Source organism: Sphaerodactylus townsendi, linkage group LG06 (genome assembly GCF_021028975.2).
Source record: "Sphaerodactylus townsendi isolate TG3544 linkage group LG06, MPM_Stown_v2.3, whole genome shotgun sequence".
NCBI classification, from domain to species: Eukaryota; Metazoa; Chordata; class Lepidosauria; order Squamata; family Sphaerodactylidae; genus Sphaerodactylus; species Sphaerodactylus townsendi.
Window position 1 is genome coordinate 77,973,253 of NC_059430.1, and position 22,392 is coordinate 77,995,644.

At 43.4% G+C, this 22,392-nt stretch overlaps 1 protein-coding gene across 3 annotated transcripts in view; it reads left to right on the forward strand.

Annotated features, from left to right (window-relative positions):
• The window catches only part of PLXNB2 (plexin B2), a 399,620-nt gene that overhangs the window by 91,998 nt on the left and 285,230 nt on the right, over positions 1 to 22,392 (forward strand). The gene's annotated exons all lie outside the window — the stretch shown is intronic.

A 22,392-nucleotide genomic window follows, 5' to 3' on the forward strand; every position in this document is an offset into this window, starting at 1 on the left:
AGCTTGCCCCCCTCTAGTTTATTTTATAGGCCTAAACAAGGCTAAATCTGAATCCCAGAATAGGCATCATTCAGAAACTTTCGGAGTGTATTTGGCAACACCAAGACCCGTCTAGCAACGTTCTGACGCAGAACATTTCTACTTATGCAGATGGAAACACAAGAAAGTTATTGTTCATAGCCCTTGCCAGAGTTAATTTGACATTCCTTTTTCATTTTTAGTTATGCAAGGTATTTTTCAGCACCAATCCCCCTTTTTTTGCCATCAAATCACACGTAATTTATGGTAACCCCATAGGGTTTTAAAGACAATATATGTTTAAAGGGGTTTTTTTGGCCTTTTTCTTGCCTCTGTGTCATGTCCTTGGTATTCCTTGGAGGTCTCCCATCCAAACACTTACCAGGGTCAAGGCTGAGCATGTGTACGACTGACCCAAGGTCATGCAGCAAGTTTCCTTGGCAGAGTGGGGATTCAAATGGGGGTTTCCCAGACCCTAGTCCAGTGGTGGCGAACCTATGGCACGGGTGCCAGAGGTGGCACTCAGAGCCCTCTCTGTGGGCACGTGCAAACAGTGTCGCCCCCTCCCCCACACATCTAGGCTGGCCTGGGCCGCTGGGCTCGATTATTAGCATTAAACGTAAGACCTAGTTTTGGGGATGCAGTGTAGGTAACCCTGTTAAGTGCTGTTAAGCCCCACTGATTTTCATGCGAAGAACTAAAGCACGATCCTTTACCTGGGAGTAAGCTCGGTTGCTGTCAATGAGGCTTGCTTCTGAGTAAACCCTCCTAGGGTCGTGATGCACCCATTGGAAGAGTTGCATGGTTGCTTCAAAGCAAAGCCACCGACTACCACCAAGCTTACTCCCAAGTAACGCACGCCTTGGAGCCAACCATTTTTTCTAAACTTAAACCTCAGTATTCAGGTTAAATTGCCGTGTTGACACTTTGCGATAAATAAGTGGGCTTTGGGTTGCAATTTGGGCACTCGGTCTCAAAAAGGTTCGCCATCACTGCCCTAGTCCAACACCTTAGCCACTGCATAATACTGACGGTCACCACCCCTATAATGACTTTCAGTTAAGTATAACCTTTTCAAATTATACTGTAATGACTGCATCCAATAATCCTTTGGTCCCTTCTCCCACATAGCAGCACTGATCAGAATTTTAAAAAATATCAGCACTTGATCTTACTATAGTTCTTGAATAATTTTTTTGCATGGTCAGATTTAACCCTTCATTTTGTAAAGTGATTTTTAAAGGGGGTAGAGAAATTAAGTGCCTCTTGTTTGAGAGGGAAGGATTGTGACTCAGACTTTATACCTCCAATTAAAGAAAAAAAGCACTTGTGCAAGTTTACCACTCGCTACTCTTCTTGTATGTGTGATCAGAAAACAACTCATCCTGAACTCAAAATGTGTAGGAAGGCTGCAGTTATTCAGCATGAGGGAAGGACACTCTGTTTTCAGAGATTCTTTTCTTCCTGTATTTCTAAACTCAAACTTAATAGTGACAAACTTTCTGTCTTGGCCCTGATATGGGTAGAAAGGTCAAGGAAAGATTGCCTGGAATGAAAAGAGGAAGAAGTAGATTAGAGTGAATTGTTGGAAGTAGGTTGGAGTGCCATGATGGGTAGAAGCAAATTGAGTCCATGTTGATTGTTATGAATGTGCTGGCTGTAGAGGTGGGGCTCAGTGTTTGATTTCTAAAGAAAAAGGTGTTGGGGTTTTAATTACCATGGAAGATGCACTGCCATGCTTTAAGTCATGCTTTCTAACTCATTGTGGAGAGAAACTATTAGTCTGAGGCTAGATGGGTGGTGAGCCAAGAAAGGGGCCTTCTTGTTCATAGTGCCAAAACCTTGGAGCTCCCTCTCCATGGAGGTTTGTCTGTCTCCCTCTATTATGGTCTTCTGCTAGAGGGAGAAGATTTGTTTGTTTTGCAGTCCACTCCCTAACCTTCTTCCTTGGTTATGTGGTATGTGCGTTTAAAAAAAATGTTTTATTTAATTATTTTACATATACTTGATTTTACATGCTGTTTTAATGTCTCACATGTTTTAATGTTGAGATATTTTGATGTTTGGCACCTTGGGTGACATTTGGAAAGAAAGACAATGCTGATATGTTTTAAATAAAATAAATTGTGCTTGATGCTGATGGAAAATTATTCTGTAAATGCTCAGAAAAACTTGTCAGCTCTTTAGAAATCTGTATTGTGATTGTACTGACAGGCTTTGGACTAGTCATGCATTTCTGTGCCTTAGTAGTAGCTACCTTTAATTTTATTTTTTAATGGAATAAGTAAACAAATAACTCACCCCATTGCTGTTATTATAAGTATCTATTTCCATGCAGCTTTTCATTTCTATTAAGTAGCCACTTGAAAGTTTATTGGCTTTGCTGTTATGTACCTTTGCCAGACCATCCAGTTAGATTCTCACCCAAACCCCCAACTCACTCTATTTCCATCTGCTAAAGAAGTACATAAATCTGCTTGACTCTACAGTCTTTGTCTTTGAATGGGCACCTCAACATGAAGGGTAGGTGGACTTCCGGTGGAATGGCGTTTCACTCTGGTTGAGCCTACAAGTGCTTCCAGACTACACATTTCTAACAGGGACTATTTTGCCCACTGCAGAGCAAGTTTTTCAGACTTTCCTTTTCTTATTTTTTCCCTTTTTGTCTTTTATTGTTCTTTAATAATAAGTGGATCTTTAAGAAAGATCAAGTGTAGGTGACAATGTAATTCAATCAATGGCTTTTTAACATCACTTTTGAAGGACAGCTTTTTACAGCTGGAAGACATGTTGTTTGTAAAGAATATTTGACTGCTTGGTGTAATATGGCGACACTAGTCTCATTCAAATAAATTTTTTTGTATATAAGTGGAGGAATAATGCAATTCTCTGTAACAGCAGAGGAATCAGAATCAACATATAGTCGTAGTCCTGTATAAACCAGCATAAGCCAGAAGAGGAAAGCCACCTATTGAGCTATATTAAATGTTTCAGGAAGCTTTGGTGACTTGCGTAGCTAGCTGGACTCGGGTGTAAATTAATTATTTGAGATGTGGCCCATATTAGTAGTTAATGAGCGGTCATTCTTAAAAATACACCTCAGAGGAGCTCATGCATATTGGAAATCCAAGAAAAGCTTATAATTTTTTAATGACCCCACTGAAAGATCGAACACAGCATTTACCATCTTACTTCTCTTCAGTAATTAGCAGTCAGGATGAATAAGTATGCCAATTTCATAGAATAGCAGCTCATTGGGGATGCAGAAAATTAATTCAGTCTTCCAATTAGAGGCACCTGTATTATGCTAAATGACACTTTTCTAGCTCTGTAAACAAATTGCATTTGTGACTTTTAAAAAATTAATTTTGCAAAGTTGCCACAGCATTTCTAATTTAGAAGATAATTGCTGAGACTTCTTTGACTTCCTTGTAAACTTTTATTTCTGCATGCATAACTTTAAGTATGCTATTATAAGGTAGCTGAATGAAGTTTCAGTAACTCAGTAGTAGTATAGTAAGTCAGTACAAATTAATGATGAAACAACTGTAAGAGAGACATTCACAAATATAGCCAATATAGTCAGTACTTTTAGAAAGTTATTAGGTATTTAGTGAAATGATGTTCTGTTTGTTATATTTCAACCTGCTATAATCATCAAATAAATTATTAAGAAGTGACAGAATGTTTTGCTACTAGCACCATATATTGCCACGAAGTAATTAATAAGACACTGGCGAAATAATAGATATAGGTTTTTCAGATCATTAGTTATAACACTGTAAGGATTATAAAAAGATGTTGCAAACTTTCTTTTTATTTATAGGTAACACAGTCATGACATTTAGGAATAGCCATTCAGATAGTTCAGCACAATGCATTGCTTTGCTTTCAGCATCTCAATATGCATCTTTCAGTTCACTAACAATGGTGTTTAAGTATAGTTGGTGCTAAACAAAGTTTCTTGTCTTAATCTTGATAAAGAATTACTAGTGCTGGTACTTAGATAACACAGATAGATGATTTAATGATCTTTGTTAGGAAAGCTTAGTAACCACCTTAGTCGAACTATGCCTTTAGGGATTAGTTGATAAACACAGGTAATGAAGCTGTAATGAGGTTGGTGAAGCTGCAAGAAGGACAAGCAGCTTTTTCTATGACGGGTAGTTCAAGTGCTTTCCCCTCCAGTTCTAGAAATTCATTTATATTAAGTACATTTTTATCTTACCTTTCTCCAGGGAGCTCTGGGTGGTATAGATTCTCCTTTGTTTTATCCTCTGCAGCAACTCTGTAAGGTACTTTAGAGAAAGAGGCTGGTCCAAGGTCACCCAGCAAGCTTCAAAGTTGAGTGGGGATTGGAACTCTGCTCTCTCAGGTCCTAGTTTGATACTATAACCAGTACACCACTCTAGCTCTTTTCATAAGCCTTTAGTGACATTGGAGTGTTGTAATTCTAATTGGATCTGCAGTTAGGAACTGAAACAGCAGAAGTTCCTTGGTTCATTTAAGATTTGTACTGTCATTTTCGTTGTTTCGTGTTTTGTTTAATAAATGTTCCATATTCATTTTTGCAGCATATATTATAGTAAAATACTTCAGTTGTAATTCACACCTGTAATTTAGTTTGCCAGGCCAAACCTTGGTCCCAGAGAATGGGTATAGAGACAGCAGCAGGGTGTTACTAAAAACTTGCCTTAACCATGACTTGCTCAGTGTTGAGATTGGTTAGTATGAAAGTGACTGGCTCAAGGTCACCAATGTAAGTTTTCTGGCAAAAGGCAGTTTGAACCAGATCTCACTAGCAGTAGTCCAACATTCTAATAATTATACCACACTAGTGCTCTATCCACTTCCAAATTTGTGGCCAAACCTTAGTGTTTGGTTATGTTATTTGACTAGATGTAATGCTGCAGAAAATGAACCACAGTTAAACATTATGCCTGCTTAGGGTATGTTATACCAGAAGGAGGTAAAATGTTAATGATATCTAAGCCTGTGTTTAGTCCAGTTTGTTGCTACTGCCCTCCTGTTGGGATGTATACATGACCAAGCATTACAGCACTTGATGCTATGCTAATATATCTACCGGTATCCCAATGGTGCTGGGTCGTATACACAGCCATAAAGGAATTAATTCCACAGTGATTTCCTGCTAGGGTTGGAACTACTGTTTAAAAAGAGGCTGACATATGAAGCGTTAATCATAAATAACCTCATGAAGTATTAGCGTGGTTTGTGAATTTCTAAAAAGTAAAATACGAGAGGAGGACAGTGTTATTTTAAAATGTAACTGCACAACCTACCATTGTGAAAAAGCAGTTTTCCTAAAATAAATGTTTCCAGCCTCTTTCCTCAGATAAGTGGCTTTTACCAAAGGAAATGAAATGTAATACATCCTGCTCTACTCTGGAACGGTTCAAAATTATCTACCACATCATCCACGATCAACAGCAGATTCATTAAATTTCTCACTACTAAAATAAACTCACCATTCTTTGCTACTAAACAATGCAGTCGTATACATAAGTTACACTACTTGGTCTTAATACAGGATGGTGTCGAATTAAATTAATTACGCACTGTGTAAACAGTTAATAGCATTCACAGTTGGCTCAGGATGTGAGATTGACACCACTTTAGGCAACATTAAAAAAAGACTGAACCAACTTTTGGGGATAGAGTTTTCAATTCTATGGCAACAACCAATGCAGGTTCTATGTTCAGTGAGATTATTTCTCTCATAGTTGTTCAGCAAACAGCAAACCACTGACTTCCAGAGTGCTCTGAGTTACTACTACTACTACTACTACTACTACTACTACTACTACTACTACTACTACTACTACTACTACTACTACTACTACTACGCCTGCTTCTCCTTGCATCAAGTCACAGCTGATGGTGATTTTTGACCCTGGTATTCTTTGGAGGTCTCCCAGACACAAACTAGCCAGGCTCAGGGCTGGGAGTGTGTGATTGGCCCAAGGTCACCCAGCAAGCTTTCATGGCATGAGTGGGTATTTGAACCTGAGTTTTCCAGATTCTTAACCACTACACCACACTGGCTCTCAATGATTTCTGAGTAATATTATCCACTGCAGAGGTATTCTCTATCAGGTGATTTTTGCATTTGGGGTAACATAAAGGGATAACATATGGTTATGAAATATTTTGTTTGATCATGAGAAAAGTCCTTGAGTGAGTCTGCCTACTGTCATTAAGTAATTCATTTAAAGCAACCACCTTAATCCTATTAGTATTCCACTATTATCACAGGTAGTTTTACTTAGTAACGTACCAGGATATGGAAGATTCTGTTGTCCGGCAGTCCTGGATGAAATAGATTCAGCCCTCTGCAAGTGAAATTTAATTACTTACTGCCTAGACAAGCTGCAAACACACATTTAATTGCTTACAACAGAAAAGGTTGTGACCTCACTTAGCACATTGTGTACATATGTTGACCTGCCTCTGGAAAAGAAATCCTATGGGTCACCTTTATAAATGTCACCAAATGGTGATTGGAAGCTCATAATACGTATTGAGGACACATCCAAGAGTGCTATGGACAGCTGTACCAGAAAACAATTGATTTAATAGAATCTGAATGAAAGTGGAGAAGCTATTCTACACTGTATTATGCTCAGAGAGCACAAGTCAATTACCCATAATATGTCCCTTTTCTTTTGCTGTTAATGACATCATGGTTTAACAATGGTATGATAATATAACAAAGATAGTATCTCTGCTTCTCCATAATCTGTTGTAGCTGCACTTGAATGAGTGTGCATCCTAAACCTGCATCAAATACCTCTGTTACAGCCAGTGGGCCTCAATAAGCATTGTAACGTGCTGTCAGCCTGATCTTGCTAGATCAGAACAAGCTATGTTGACTTGAAAAGAAGAACTCAGAGTTTCTAGAGTCGTGTGAGCATTTCTGACTTGAAATTTTTAGCAGTATGTGGGCTTATTGTTTTTCAAGGTTGTTTTTCTAGATAACATACTATGCTTCTTAATCACATGCACAGACCTCATCACTGAAAACTGAATGCCATATGAAGGGAGGCACAGGGAGACTGGTGTGATTTTCTTTGGCATAAGAGCACATGGACCCTTTTCTTGAGTTGTCTTCAAAAAAAGGAAGCAAGGAAGAGATAGTAGACTTTAGGCTGGTTTATATGTACATGCTCATCTTTTGATCAGACTAGCAAGTGGTAAACTTACATAAGTGATTTTGTGTCACCTGGTACATTTTAAAACACAATAGAACCAGAGCATCAACCTGCTAGTCACAGGCCCTTTCTGCACGGGCACTGTGTGGAGGTGCATCGGCATAAACAATGCCGACGCACCCCCCGGGGACTGATCGCACAGACGGTCCCGGTAGGGGCGGAGGGAAAGGCGCAGCCTTCGCACAGGCTGTGCCTTCCCCAACTGGCTTACCTGCTCCTGCTGGCTCCCATCGTGATGTGGAGGCCAGGGGACACGCTCCCCTGGTCAGAGCAACAGCGTTGGAGACAGAGGCCGGGGAGGGGTATGTCCCCTGGCCTTTGCAACGCGATGGGAGCCATCAGGAGCAGGTAAGCCGGCTGGGGAAGGTGGGAGGGAAATGCTGCCTTCCAGCTGCTGCCGTTCGTACGTCCCTTTTGAAAAACCTCACTCGTGCAGCGAGGTTCAAAAGGGGTGTTTCTGTGCCGCTTGGGGGCCGCGAGCACGGCGCTGCTGCTTTGCAACAGCGCCTGCTATGCGAACACCTCTGCCGTCCTTGGGATGCTCTATTCTGCTCGTGCGGAAAGAGCCAAAGTGTAGGAAATGTGTTACATTGCTAACTTTTAAAAATATATATTTTATTTTATAATACAACTTACAATACAACATTTCTACAATTAATTAGCATATATTCATATTTAAACACATTACATTATTACCTTTTTATAGTGAAAACAGAAAGAATACAGAAAGTGTAAGTGAGGAAGAGACAAAAAAAGTGTAAAAAGAAAAAAGTGCAGAAGTTATAGTAATAATCCATTATTTTAGTAAAGAGAAAAAAGAGAGCAAAATTTCTTATTTATATATTCAACATTACATTACTTTGTAGGTTGACTTCCGTAAATGCATACTAACGATACTTAATAACATTAAAATAAAAATTATTGCACTTTAAACACTGTATTATTTGTCTTGTATTTTTTATCTAACTTTAACATTGTTATTAACTTGCATGTGAACTGCTGAACCATTAATGTAAATTTTTAGCTTTTGTTCTGATTTGGCTTACTTAGATGCCTGGAACACAATAGGGAATCCCCATTGTATAATTCCATCCCAAATCTGTGTTTAACCAATTCATTAGGAAGAAACAAAAAAGTGGTCTGTATTGGTGTGTGTGTGTGAAGTATATACAGTACTTTCCAATCAAATTTAGTTTTCTAATTTAACAACATAAAATTCATCATTTATGACTTGACACATAAAACTGTGCTAATTGGCACGTTTATGGAATTTAAAATTATTAATTCTTTTGTTTTCTACAAGCAAAATTACAAGAACACCCAGTAGTTGGTAGAGAGGTCCAAACTGCTATATTTTGTGCACAAGGTATCCTATTATTTGCTACCCGAAACTCAAATTGGATAGTGTTTAATAAGGCAATGGGATGGATCAAACATGGTGTTTCTGCAGGCTCAAGAATTATTTGCCCACAGTATGACTTTTGCAACTCTCTTCTCCCTTGCCATTCCTGGAGCAGAGGGGATTCTCAGAAACTAGTGTCCAGGAACCATTTTGGGCTGCTGCAGTAGGGAGGAGCTATGAAATTCATGGTTCATGGGTGGAAGACCTTCTGCCCTTGGAAATGTGATTTTGGATCAACCCCATTATCATTCGATCTTGTGTAGCATATTAATTGTTGCTGAACTATTCACATTGATACAGTACTGTCAACTAATACTGTAGGTTGCCTTACATGAAGTTTTTCATACTTTACTTTTTGAGTTAGAAAGAACCTTGTCTTAAAAAGCCTTTAATTCATTCCAAAAGAAACAATATGACATACAAGCCCCCCCTTCTCCCAAGGTACCCACAGTTTCTCAATTTGACCTTTGGAAACACTGGGAGGGATATCTCCAGGGGACTGGATTTTTGCTTAAAAATGCCCCCCCCCCCATCCTTCCATTTCTAACTTCTACTTATGGATCCATGTTAACACGATGGCATAAAACAGCTGCCTCATTTATCTTAACATTTTCATGGCATTTCCCCAAGCGATGTGAACATTGGCCACAATCAGCTTCCAATTATCTAGAAAATGGTTAATGTCCTGTCAACTCAATGAATGTTTGTATTTTTCCACTATGAAACAATTTACCAGTAGCACAAAGTCATACTTGCCTGTATCACTTAAATATTTTCACTGGAGATTATATTAACTGTTAAGAGAATATTAAGCATGTATACATTTTCTTCCTTTGAAGTATTATTCCTTGCCAACTGGCTTTTAAAAAAGAAGGCAGTCAATTAGGTATCTCATGATTTTGTTTGTATGATTGGTTGAAAGTTTTGCATACACTGAGGTACTAGAGACCAAGGAAAACAAGTTTAAATTGCCATTCTCCATAGATGTATGCTCTGCTGTGGAAAGCTGGAGAATATTGCGGGGTACTTTTTCTAAAGATGGTTGATTTTTTTTTCCGAAGAGACAGGAATAATCTCACTTTCTTGCTACGGTGAAGATTGCATCTCACAATGACTCTTGAACTACATCGTAGACAGAATATACAACATGCAGCACTTAAAACCTGGAAAACCATTTTTGGAAATAAAGTGCTAAGAAATGAAATATATACCTGAATTTTGTCTTTGGACATTAGTTTTGGCTTGTCTTTTCATTCTACCACTCTTGAATGAACTCTCAGTCTCCTGCTTTTTAGATAAAAATGACACATTTATTCTATAAATTGCAGAGAACTTGTCAAACCATAGAGTCTGTTTTTCTGATAAAATGCGCCCCAGGAATCAGCCTGGGGCATGGTTGCGGCAGGGGAGGAGTGAGCGGTTGCCCTCCGCTCCGCTGCCGATTGGGATGAGTCACGTGACAGGGGACCGTCATGTAACGAGGGGAACCAGGCATTCCTATAAAAGGTTATTATGGCAAGCTAGTTATTGCAGCTGATAGGTAGTAGTGTGAGGGTAGCTTCTGCAAGGCATTCGTTATATTGATATAGTTCAGAGTTACTTAGCTAATATTACCCAATACTAATTAATGAGTTAAGAGTTATTGACAATGAATAGGCATTAGATCTTAGTCAGTTTGGTTCCCCCTCACCTGGATGGCCCAGGCTAGCTGGCTCTAGTCCCGTGGTGGCGAACCTTTGGCAGTCCAGATGTTATGGATTACAATTCCCATCAGCCTCTGCATAGGGCACGCAATTTGGGAGTCCAGTTATCTTGTGAAAAAAATTGGATTGAAGGGAATTCAAGGAGTGGTTAATAGTTTGAATCCAAATTGGGCAAGAGACTAATAGAACTGCTATGCCATTTCCTTTGTCTGCGTAGCAATCCTGGTCTTTCTCCTGGAGGCGAGGCTCGGGCATCCTGATTGGGTGATTCCTAACTCATTCTCAGGGAGGCAGGACCTAATTTTGTCGTCACTTCCTGAGGAGGGCTTAGTCACCCATCCTAGCTCCAGTATTGTTCCTGCCTAGATAGGGAGAGCAGGCCTTGGCTAGTGCTCCAAGCCTCTTAGGTTCTTTACTCTATTTTTCCTTCTGGTGTGCCCTGTCTTGTCTACTTAACCCAGTAAGTTTTTGTCTGTGTCCGTGTTTGTCACTCCCACAACCCCCCCTTCCTTGCCTTAGGCGGGAAAAGAGAGAGAGAGGGAGAAACGCACAGGCCTTTCACATGGCCTCCCTGCGCTCATTCTCAGCGCCGCGTGAGGCCTTTGGGAGGTCCGCGGCAGAAGGAACCCGGGCAGCTACCCGCTCCGGGACGCAACGCCCCGGGAAATCCAACGCCGCGTCGGAGGCACAGAAAAAAGCCCCGAAATCCTTCGCGGCGGCCAAGGCAGCGCCAGCAGAACCGCTGTCCCTGGCAGGAGAAAAAGGCGCGAAAACGAAAGCGGCCCCAGCCAAGCGACGCAAGCAAATGGAGGCCGCCGCCCTGGATCGGAGCACCAGCGTCCTCTCGCAGGACGTGGATGGCGGAGCTCCGCAGCTTCCCCCGCGCCCCCCTCCACCCCAGACTGAAGTGGAAGGCAGAGAGCGTTCCGGCTCTTCTGGAGAGAGAGGGGGCGGGGAAGACATCAATCAGGAGGAGGAGGACGCGCGCAGCAGATCCAGCCTCAGTGTCTCCGACACAGAGCAAACAAGGCAAGAGCGGGCCCCGGTGGAGAGTGGAGGTACTTCATCAAAAACCATCTCCTTAACAGACATGTCCTCCTGGGCCAATGCCTCCCCTGCGCAGTTGATGCATCTTTTCACTAAAAAAATAAGACAAGAGATCTCCATTCATGACAAACAAAAGCAAAAAAGCCACAGCAGAGGGCGCCATAGATCTAGTCATAGAGGTAGACGCAGGAGGAGATATAGCTCCAGCTCCTCCTCCAGATCTCACAGCCCACTTCCCTCCACCTCAGCCTACAGGGACCCTCTCAATGTGCCCGAGGAGGGGAGTAGTGAGGGAGAAACCTTGGAACCGGTAGAACGCTTCTCTGAGGGAGAGGAAATCCCTACCGAACCCCATGAGCAATGTAAAAGATTTTTCAAACAAGAGGAGCTCCCGCTCATGAAGTTCATGATGATGAAGACGCCGAAGATCCGTCTGCTCCAGATGGATCCAAGAAACCAGTTAAGGGATGCCCTAGAGGAACTAAAGTAATCTTTCCTCAATCTGAGGAAACTCCTCGGGTTTTCCCTGTACCTGAGTATTTTGAGAAGAAGATCAAGAAGGAATGGCTCAACCTCGATGCCAATAAAAGCTACCCCTCACTTCTCAAAAAACTATACGTGCTCCCAGAGCACATACACAACATTCTTCAAACACCACTAGTGGATGCCCCCATGGTGGCCATCCAGTCAGGAGGCCTAGTCACTAAGGATGGAGAGGGCACACTAAAGGACCCCTTTGACAAAAAGGGTGAGATCTTACTCAAGAGAATGCATGATCGTTTAGCGTTACTTTTAAGGACATTAGCCCCTTCGGCCACTATGGCCAGAGCCGCTATCATATGGGCTCGAAGAATCCTCTCCATCATTCCCCCCTGAACACGTAGGGATTAGAGAAGGCATGGAAAGGATGCTGTCAGCAGTTTCCTTCTGGGCGGACTCCAACTTAGACGCACTTACCCTGTTGTCCCGCATCCTAGGCCTGGGAGTAGTTGTCAGGAGACAAGCCTGGCTTAGAGCCTGGCAAGCCGATTTCCATTCAAAACAAGTAGTTTCCACATACAATTACCATGGTACACGACTATTCGGAAAGGACCTGGACGCAGTCTTGGTTGAGTCCAAGGGAAACAAAAAGACCATGCCTAAGTACGTCAGATCAGAACAGGGCTCAGGTTACAAATCCTATTCCACATTCAGGTCTCAGCGCACTCTACCACGCACTTCTAGAGATGGCAGACGTTGGTCCAACTCCAACCCCACGCGCAGGCATGTCAACAACAGCAACACCAACAATAACTCTAACAAGTCTTCCTTTCATACCTCAAACTTCAGATCAGCCAGAGGAGGCAAATCCTTCCAGCCAGACCGCCCCGCCAGATCATGACAAAACAAGTACTCCGGTCGGCGCCCGACTACAAAAGTTCCATCAACGTTGGATGGGCAACTACGTCGACCGATGGACACAGGAGGTAGTCACCACAGGCTACCTCATAGAGTTCTTCAGAATCCCAAAACCAAGGTTCCAAGCCTTCCCCACTCTCAAAAACCAGGAAAAGAGATTAAGAACACAGGAGGCCATTCGTCATCTCCTACAAATCCAAGCCATAGAGCAGGCACCCCATTCGGAACGCTTTTGCGGAGTCTACTCCCATTTCTTTACTGTTCCCAAGAGGAACGGAGAATGGCGTGCCATCTTAAACCTACGATACGTCAACAGATCAATCAGACTACATCGCTTCAAGATGGAAACCCTCAGGTCCATCGTGGAGAACCTTCAACCGGGGGACCATCTAACATCACTGGACCTCACCGAAGCGTACCTGCACGTGCCCATCAACCCCCGACACAGGTGCTTTCTGAGGTTTGCGGTAGAAGACCAACATTTCCAATACAAAGCTTTACCGTTCGGGCTTGCCACAGCCCCCAGAGTTTTCACCAAGGTACTGTTAGCACCCATCACGGCTCTGAGAGAACGGGGCATTCACATCCACCCTTACCTGGACGATATCCTATACGATCAACATCCAAGGAACAGGCAAGGAGTGACGTCCAGTCAGTGATGACAACGCTGGCCTATCATGGCTTCTTAATCAACTTACAAAAAAGTTCGCTAGTGCCCACCACACGCATGGAACACCTCGGAGCCGTAATAGACACCAAGGCCAACGCGCTATTCATACCTCATGCCAAAGCCATAAAAATTCAGAGGTTAGCAACATCCTTCAAAAAAGCCAGACGAGTGACCCTACTACAGCTAGCCAAACTGATGAGACTCTTCATCTCCATCATAGATATGCTGCAGTGGGAGAGGTTCCACGCAAGAGTGCTCCAACGTTTTCTGTGACCCCACCAGTGGCATATCATGCAGAAGAAGGACAAAACGCTTACCCTCTCAACACAAGTCAAACAGAGCCTCACTTGGTGGTCTTACCTGAAAAACCTATCCACCGTGAAGATTTATCTTCATGACTGAAAACTACAGATATTCACAGACACCAGCCTGCATGGCTGGGGGCCCTCCAGCCAGCACAGCATAGCTCAGGGAATATGGACACCCATCCAGGCTCGTCTGCCTATCAACCTCCTGGAGATGATGGCCATTCACCTAACCCTCCAACACTTCCAACAACACATTCAAGGCCACCATGTCCTGGTAAGAACGGACAATGTGGCAGCAAAAGCCCACCTCAACAATCAAGGGGGCTCCAGATCCCTCCAGTTACATCAGGAAGCAGCCATCATCCTGTCCTGGGCGGAGAAGCACCTCAAGTCGCTGTCCGCAGAACATATCAGGGGAAATCTCAACGTGGAAGCCGATTGGCTGAGTCGCCAAACAGTCATGGAAGCGGAATGGAAACTTCATCCATCCATCTTTCTACAGATCAGCCAACGATTCGGGACAGCACAGATAGACCTCTTCACCTCGGAGAAAAACCACCAGCTGCCAATCTTCTTTACCAGATTCCATCATCCCAGCACAACAGCCACCGATGCACTGACCACACCGTTGCCCCCCGGGCCTGTTATATGCCTTCCCACCAGTGCCAGTCATCCCCAAGCTCCTGAGGAAGGTCTGGAAGGAGGGAGCAGAGATCATCCTAGTCGCACCATGGTGGCCGAGAAGACCGTGGTTTTCATCCATTCTACAGCTGTCAGACGCTCCACCATTCCACCTCCCAACACCTCCAGACATGCTGTCCCAAGGCCCCATTCTACACCACAACCCAGAGTGGTTTTGCTTAACCGCATGGCACTTGAATGCGCAGCGCTAAAAAGGAAAGGGTACTCCCAGAAGGTGGTCAACACCATCATCGCAGCACGCAGACCATCCACCCTCAGAATTTACGACTCCTCCTGGAGATCCTTTGTCAAGTGGGCAAACACTCATCACATCGATCCCATGCGCCCCAAGGTCTCACAGGTCCTGGCCTTCCTGCAGGAGGGGGCGGAACGGGGGCTCAGAAGTGCGACTCTGAAGAGGCAAATGGCCGCATTATCCACTGTCTGGATCCGTCTTCAAGGGTATAGCGCCTCCAAACATCCAGACATCCTTAGATTACTGAAGGGAGTAAGGCAAAGCCAGCCACCAGTAATTCATCGTTTCCCATTGTGGAAACTGAACACCGTGCTGAATGCACTCACAAAACCTCAATTCGAACCCATCCAAACGATACCTCTGCGATGGCTCAGGATGAAGCTGCTCTTCTTGATCGCAATCACGTCAGCAAGAAGAGTTTCCGAACTCTGCCTTATCAGTGAATTCTCAACTATGTCTATTCCACAAAAACAAGGTGGTCATGCGTCTGGATCCTTCCTTCGTCCCCAAAGTTGGCTCGCAATTTCATCTCAAACAAGAAATAATACTACCTTCTTTCTTTCCCAATCCGAAACACCCCAAAGAAATTCTTTGGCACACCCTAGACGTCAGGAGGGCCCTCAAGGCCTACATCCTTCGCACGGAGGACATAAGAAAAACTGAGTCTCTACTCATCAATGTTTCCGCGCCAAACATGGGAGCACAGATGTCCCGAGCGGCCATCAGCTCCAGTATCAGAACCTGTATAACAGAAGCCTACAGGTCCTCCAACATTCCTGTCCCACCAGGAATTACGGCACATTCCACCAGATGTACCGCAGCCAATGCTGCCTTCAGGCGCCAAATTCTGGTAGAGGACATTTGCAAAGCAGCAACGTGGTCCTCCGTCACTTCATTCATAAAACATTATAGGCTGCAATCTATGGCTGACAACGACACGGCCTTCGGACACAGAATTCTAGAACATATATTTGGAGAATGATCCCACCCGTTAGGGACACTGCTCAGGGAGGTCTCAATCAGGATGCCCGAGCCTCGCCTCCAGGAGAACGGTCCATTGGTAGACTTACCCTGAAGGGGCCTTCTCCTGGACGGCGACGAGGGCATCCTGGCCCCCCCCGTAAAAGCACTTACAATGACACACAGTTATGTTCAAATCAGATACAGAAGGCTTGTTGCCACTTGTTATATTACTTGTTATTTCTTGTTTCATGTTGTTACTTCCTAATGTTTTTTCTTATCCGTTCGGAGAAAGTTCGCTCTACACTACTAGGTTAATCAAATACTGGAGCTAGGATGGGTGACTAAGCCCTCCTCAGGAAGTGACGACAAAATTAGGTCCTGCCTCCCTGAGAATGAGTTAGGAATCACCCAATCAGGATGCCCTCGTCGCCGTCCAGGAGAAGGCCCCTTCAGGGTAAGTCTACCAATGGACCATTCTGGGTGGTCTCCCATCCAAATATTAATCAGGGTTAGCATCCAAGATCAGGCAAGAAAGATGAGATTGCATCATAATTATAATTTTGTGTGTGTGCTGTAAGCCTTGTCATTCCTGCCACAATCTCTGGACAACATTTTCAGTCCTGGGCAAGGTTGTTTATTATCCAGAACAGTTAGGAATGTCTTAGGCTATACTTTTGTTAAGCTTTTTTGAAGAACTTGAATCTCGCAAATACGTGAGATCTCACAAATAGTTCGGAATCATTTGCACAGCGATGGTTGTGCTACGGTATTATCTGGGAGTGTATGTGCACCTTGCTTAAAGACTTTAAAATGGCAGTCTTAACTTTCATATTTAAACTTTTCTTCCTCCTGTATTTGGATCATTTCCTAATTGAATTGTCCAAGGGCAGACTTGTAACTATTGATTTCTGTGAATACTGAACTTTGGACCCAAGCTGTTTAAACAGATTACACCCAGTTTTTATCAGAGAATACTTCCTCCTGCCTTTAACAAGCCTAGCTGGATTATTTGTCTTACTTGATTATGTATTGACACAGCATGTGTTACAGAGGAATCTGGAGTGTCTGAATGGCAAAAAATTCCATTCATGTGATGAGTGCGCTTAACAGTGACTACTCACAATCTTTCTCCTCTTTTTGGACCAATTTACCTGCAGAGAGTATTTATAGCTTCTATAACCATTGATTAGGCAATCCCCTTAGGAGTTACATAAATGGATCAAGTAGAGTTGAATGCCCTCTGGCAGTGGTGGTGAACCTATGGCACACGTGCAGAGGTGGCACTCAGAGCCTCCTCTGTGGGCACGTGCACACAGAGTTCGTCATGTGTGGGGGTGGAAAATCCCCCCCACACACACACATTTAGGCTGGCCTGGGTCGCTGGGCACGACGTGCACGCACTGTGGCAAGCAGGGAGGACTCGGCTGGTGGGCCTGGTGCCTGTGCTCCGGGTGGCCGCTGCCCGGGAGGAGGGGCAGAATAGGCGCAGATGCTGGAGAGGCACAGAGTGGTGTGCGGGACTTGCTGGAGGCTAGAGCAGGGTGGCCTGCTCGGGGGGGTGGGGCGGAGGCTTAGGGGTGAGGCAGAGTTGCTGGAGCAGCACCGGGCAGAGCTGCAGGTGCATGCAGGACCTGCTGGAGGCTGGAGCAGGCTGGCGACTGCTGCTCGAGGGGTTGAACAAACAAAACATGTGCCTTTCCAGACACCCGGGAAACTCTCAGACCCAAGTGTTTTGTTGATCGCCTGGGCAAATCAAGCTTAGGGAGGAGGAACCGAGATGCATTTAGGATTTTTTTAAAAGCACACCAAGGTCTTTGCTAGAATTGCTTTTATTTTTCTGTTTTTGTTGCATTTTTGTGGGAAGTCAAGTGCTGTGATGACATGTGAAGGAAAAACCGCAGATCAGATGGCTGCTCCACCAATTTAGCTTACCTGAAGTTATGCCACCCCTCTCACAGCATTCTTGTTTAGGATTGCCTTCCTTGACAGCCTTTTTTCTTCTGTTTTGTGGTGTGTGTGTGTGTGTGGGGGGGGTTATTGAGTTTTGGAAAGTGAAAGTTTTACTTCCCTCCCCCCACACCCCCCCTTCCCCTCCAGGCCCCCAGTGTGATAATAGTGTAATTATTTCAGGGAGGTTATTAGCATTAAACCTAAGACCCAATTTTAAGGAAGCAGTGTAGGTAACCCTGTTAAGCGCTGTTAAACCCCACTGATTTTAATGGGAAGAACTAAAGCACAATCCTTTATTGGGGAGTAAGCTTGGTTGGTGGCAATGGGGCTTGCTTCTGAGTAAACCCTCCTAGGGTCGTGATTCACCCATTTGAAGCGTTGCACGGTTGCTTCAAAGCAAAGCCACCGACTACCACCAAGCTTACTCCCGAGTAACGCGCACCTCAGAGCCAACCATTTTTTCTAAACTAAAACCTCAGTATTCAGGTTAAATTGCCGTGTTGGCACTTTGCAATAAATAAGCGGGTTTTGGGTTGCAGTTTGGGCACTCGGTCTCGAAAAGGTTCGCCATCACTGCCCTATGGGTTCTGGGCTGTGTGTGATAGCCTTAATGCTCTTTTGCCCTCCTGCAAACTCTTGCAGGGAATGGCACTTCTGTCTTTAATTTTAGGGGTAGACTTACACATTCATAGAAGGTATGTGGTAGAATGCTTCTTGAATTACAGACTACAAAATGTGAAGAAGGCTTTTTTTAGTGTTCTCCCATGTTTAAAAACAGTACTGAAGTTAACATTTTCCAAACAAGGTACATAGTGTTTTTTCTGGTGGATAGGCTTGAAAAAAAAAACTTATCAGGAATCTACTCTCCCTTTCTTTTTTTGAGAAGTAACAGTGTTCTGCTAAGAGCATTTTCTTGGAAGTAAGCCCCATTGAATTGACTTGAGAATGTGCCTTGAGACTGCTTTCACATAGCCCTCGTTTTCTTGTCAGTTTCGCCCTTTCTGTGACCTTCCTGGCCTCTGCTGATGCCAGTGAATTACTAGGGAGCTGGGAGGAGCTTGTTAGGAAACCCATTTGATGTAGGGAATCTTCTTGCATTCCGATAGTAAATAGGCAAATTAACTTTGAGCTGATTGATTAAGGATATAAAACTTAATGTGGCATGGGAGAACAGGGGGTTTGAACCACTGCTTAACCACAGGGGATGGGGCGGTTTATAAATCGAAACAATAAATAAATAAATAAATAAATCTAAAAAGAGAAGCCTTCACACATTACTGGAGATCTCATCTTTTGCACTAGAAGCCTATAGCTCTTATTTATTTTATGTGCAGCTCACTGAGTTTAGCCAGTGATGAATGAAACCCTTTTCACACGTTCAAACAAAGTAGAATACATATTACTTCATTTGTACCGGGACTGAGATCTTTCACTGAAATAAGATTTAGCTCTGATTAAACCTTGGCTTGAAATACTTCAAAATCCGAACTTCTTCCAAGGCTGGAAAAAAAACCTTTCTCCTTGAAATGATTCTCTGTCTCTCTGCCACATTCTCCCCTACTCCCTTGCCCCAACTACAGTTGGATCCAGATTAATTTGCAACCAATTCCCAGTCCTAATACAGAACCCCTGTGATGTCATTTCTTAGCGTCCCTAAACCCCAAGAGCAGCATTTTGTGGAGACCTGTGGGAGGCATGAGGCAGGAAAATTATCTTATGCTGGTGGAAAACATAGTCTGGACCAGTCGCGTAGCTACCATGGGCAAGGTTGCCATTTACCCCCCTTACACCACTGCTAACCAGGAGCAAACAAGGACTGTTAGTTCATAAGTCTATAAAACATATTCAGTGCATATTTTGCACTGCAGGGGCTACCTTTGTTTAATTTAAAGTAATCAAATAATTCATAGCAGCATATTAACTGAGGCGCTGAGTGAAACACTTCAGGTGTACATTGAAGAAGAAAAGTTTGGATTTATATCCCCCCTTTCTCTCCTGTAAGGAGACTCAAAGGGGCTTACAATCTCCTTTCCCTTTCCCCCACACAACAAACATCCTTTGAAGTGGGTGGGACTGAGAGAGCTCTGAAGAACTGTGACTAGCCCATGATCACCCAGTTGGTGTGTGTTGGAGTACACAGGCTAATCTAGTTCCCCAGATAAGCCTCCACAGCTCCAGTGGCAGAGCGGGGTCAAACCTTGTTCTCCAGATTACAGGGCACCTGCTCTTCACCACAACGCCAGTGCTTCTCTCTATGGCAACTATTGGCAATTTTTCTTTATGACGCCTTATTTACTGATCTTACTGACACGTTGTTTACTGATCAGGTAGCTGCTTAATATGGGGGTGGTGCAAGGTAATGAGAAGTCTACAGTAAACACTATAAAACTTTTCTTTCTTGACAAATATCTAAACAGATCCTTGTCACCATGATCTTGGTCATGCAGGAGTACAGTTCACAGTGGCGTATTACCTATGGGATATGGGGTACCCTTTGTCCCCGGGCGCTCCCCTAGTGGGGGATGCAAAAATTTCAGGTTCATTTCTGTGTGTTTTGTATTTTTAGTGTTTTTTTCAGTTTTCGGCCTGCAGGGGGCGCTGTTTTTAGGCTAGCAGCATCAACATTTCAGGGATTTTCAGGAGACTCTCCTGATGATACCATCCATGTTAGGTGAGGTTTGGTTCAGAGGGTCCAAAATTATGGACTCCCAAAGGGGATGCCCCAACCCCATTGTTTCCAATGGGAGCTAATAGGAGATGGGGGCTACACCTTTGAGGGTCCGTAACTTTGGACCCCTTGAAGCAAACTTCACCAAACCTGGGTGGTATCATCAGGAGAGTCTCCTAAAGATACCCTGAAATTTTGGTGCTGTTAGCTTAACAATTGCTCCCCTGACAGTAGGCACCCTCCAAATTTCCCCAGATTCTCCTTTTAAATCCACCCCCTTTGGCATGGACTTAAAGGGAGAATCTGGGCTCCCTAGTTTAAACACCATTGAAAGTGATGGTGTTTGGGGGTGGATTCCACTGGATGTGTTTTGTGAGAGATGATGCTGACATTTGTTTGGTAAATGTTTTGCTGTGGGTGATTTGTGAGAGATTTACATGCTTAATACTCACTTGCACTGGCTTGGAACTGTTTCTCAGGTTAATAACCTACTTCATAAGGTTGGTGTGAGGACAAAATTAGGAAAGAGAATTGGTGGGGAGAGAGCCATGTATGTTTTGCTGGGGGTGGGAGGTGTTTTGTGAGCTGGTGAAAAAAATCATTGTTTGGTCGTGGTGGAGGAGGGTGGCCGCCCATATTGCGGGGGGGGCGCCAAACTCAGGTTTTGTCTCTGGGCTCCAGTTTGCCTAGATACGCCTCTGACAGTTGACATCTGCCTATCCGGAAAACAGAAATGTTGTCAATATGCTGTTACCCTACCCTTTGAAGCAGACCCTGACAGTGTGAGTTGGAAAGAAAAAAATCTATACAATACAATGTAAAGGAGATCTGTACACAGTACAAAGATGTACCCATTTCTCCCCAGTAAATAGACTAATTGAACTTATCATCTACTTTAGTCATTTTTTAAATGAAGAATGTGGAAACCTGATCCAGGTGCTGATGTTGCTGTTGTGCATGGAAATGTTTGCAGAGATAGAATTGTTGAAATTTAGATATCCCCAGCACATCATAACTATGGTATGTGGTGTGGGAGTTGACTAGAATGTTGATTGTGGGTTGTTGGGGAGGTTTATTAGTAGCAGTTAGAGAAGTCTTTAGATGGAACGGGATGTTTGAAAAATGCACTGTTCCCGTGCAAATGGGAGCTGGTAGATATGGGAGTGGGATTTATCAGAGTCAGCCAATGTTTGGCAAGGATATTCACTGCCTGTCCAATCCCAGAGGCATCCTGAGAGTTGATTGTACGAAGGCTCCCTTTCCCCCACATCTACACTAATATTGTGCACATATACAGCTCTATGGCTTTTCTCAGAATCAGAAGCCTTTATTAGCATGCAATATAAATATATAAAACCATCAAATGATAAAGCATTAAAATTAATTGACCTAGGTTCACAAAGTTTCATAGACTGCTGCAAAAACTTTGCAACCAGTTCAATTGTACAGGGATTCTGATTTGCTTCATCAGATTGCCCTTCCTGATTAAGAAGAAGGAGGGTTAATAAAATATACTCAATAGTAAGAGTAACATAAAAATGGCAGTAGAAAAAAAAACTTAGTTTCAATGCAACTTGGCATTATTCCCAAGTTCAACAGGGAGCAGGTTTTCCCAGCTGCACCATGAGTTTCTGTTGCTCTAAGTCTAGAAGTCTACGTTTAGCTAACCCATATGCCACTACTTCAGTGTCCATTGATTGAGAGTTTAGGGATATGCCAATGTATTTAACCTTTTGTTCAATGTAACATCACCAGATAGATGAAGAGTATTCTGTGAGCATAAGGAAGGTGAAACTAGCAGGGTCAGAGAAAAAAATGTAAATGTAGCTAGAACTTAAAAGTTATTAACCAGGCTCTAGTTTACAACAGTCTTTGTTTAGTTTCTAAATATAAAGCCACATAGGGTTAGGGATACTCAGGACTTTATGAAGGAATAAGGATTGAATATCCTTCATGGCTTGATTGAATGAGTTGATCTATACTAGTATGCCATAAAGGACTTGAGCAATTTGAAGACCCTGAGGGCTGCTGGGACATATTAGTTGCCCTTTGTATTAACAAAGCAAGTAATGACTGGCAGGTTAATTTTTGCTATG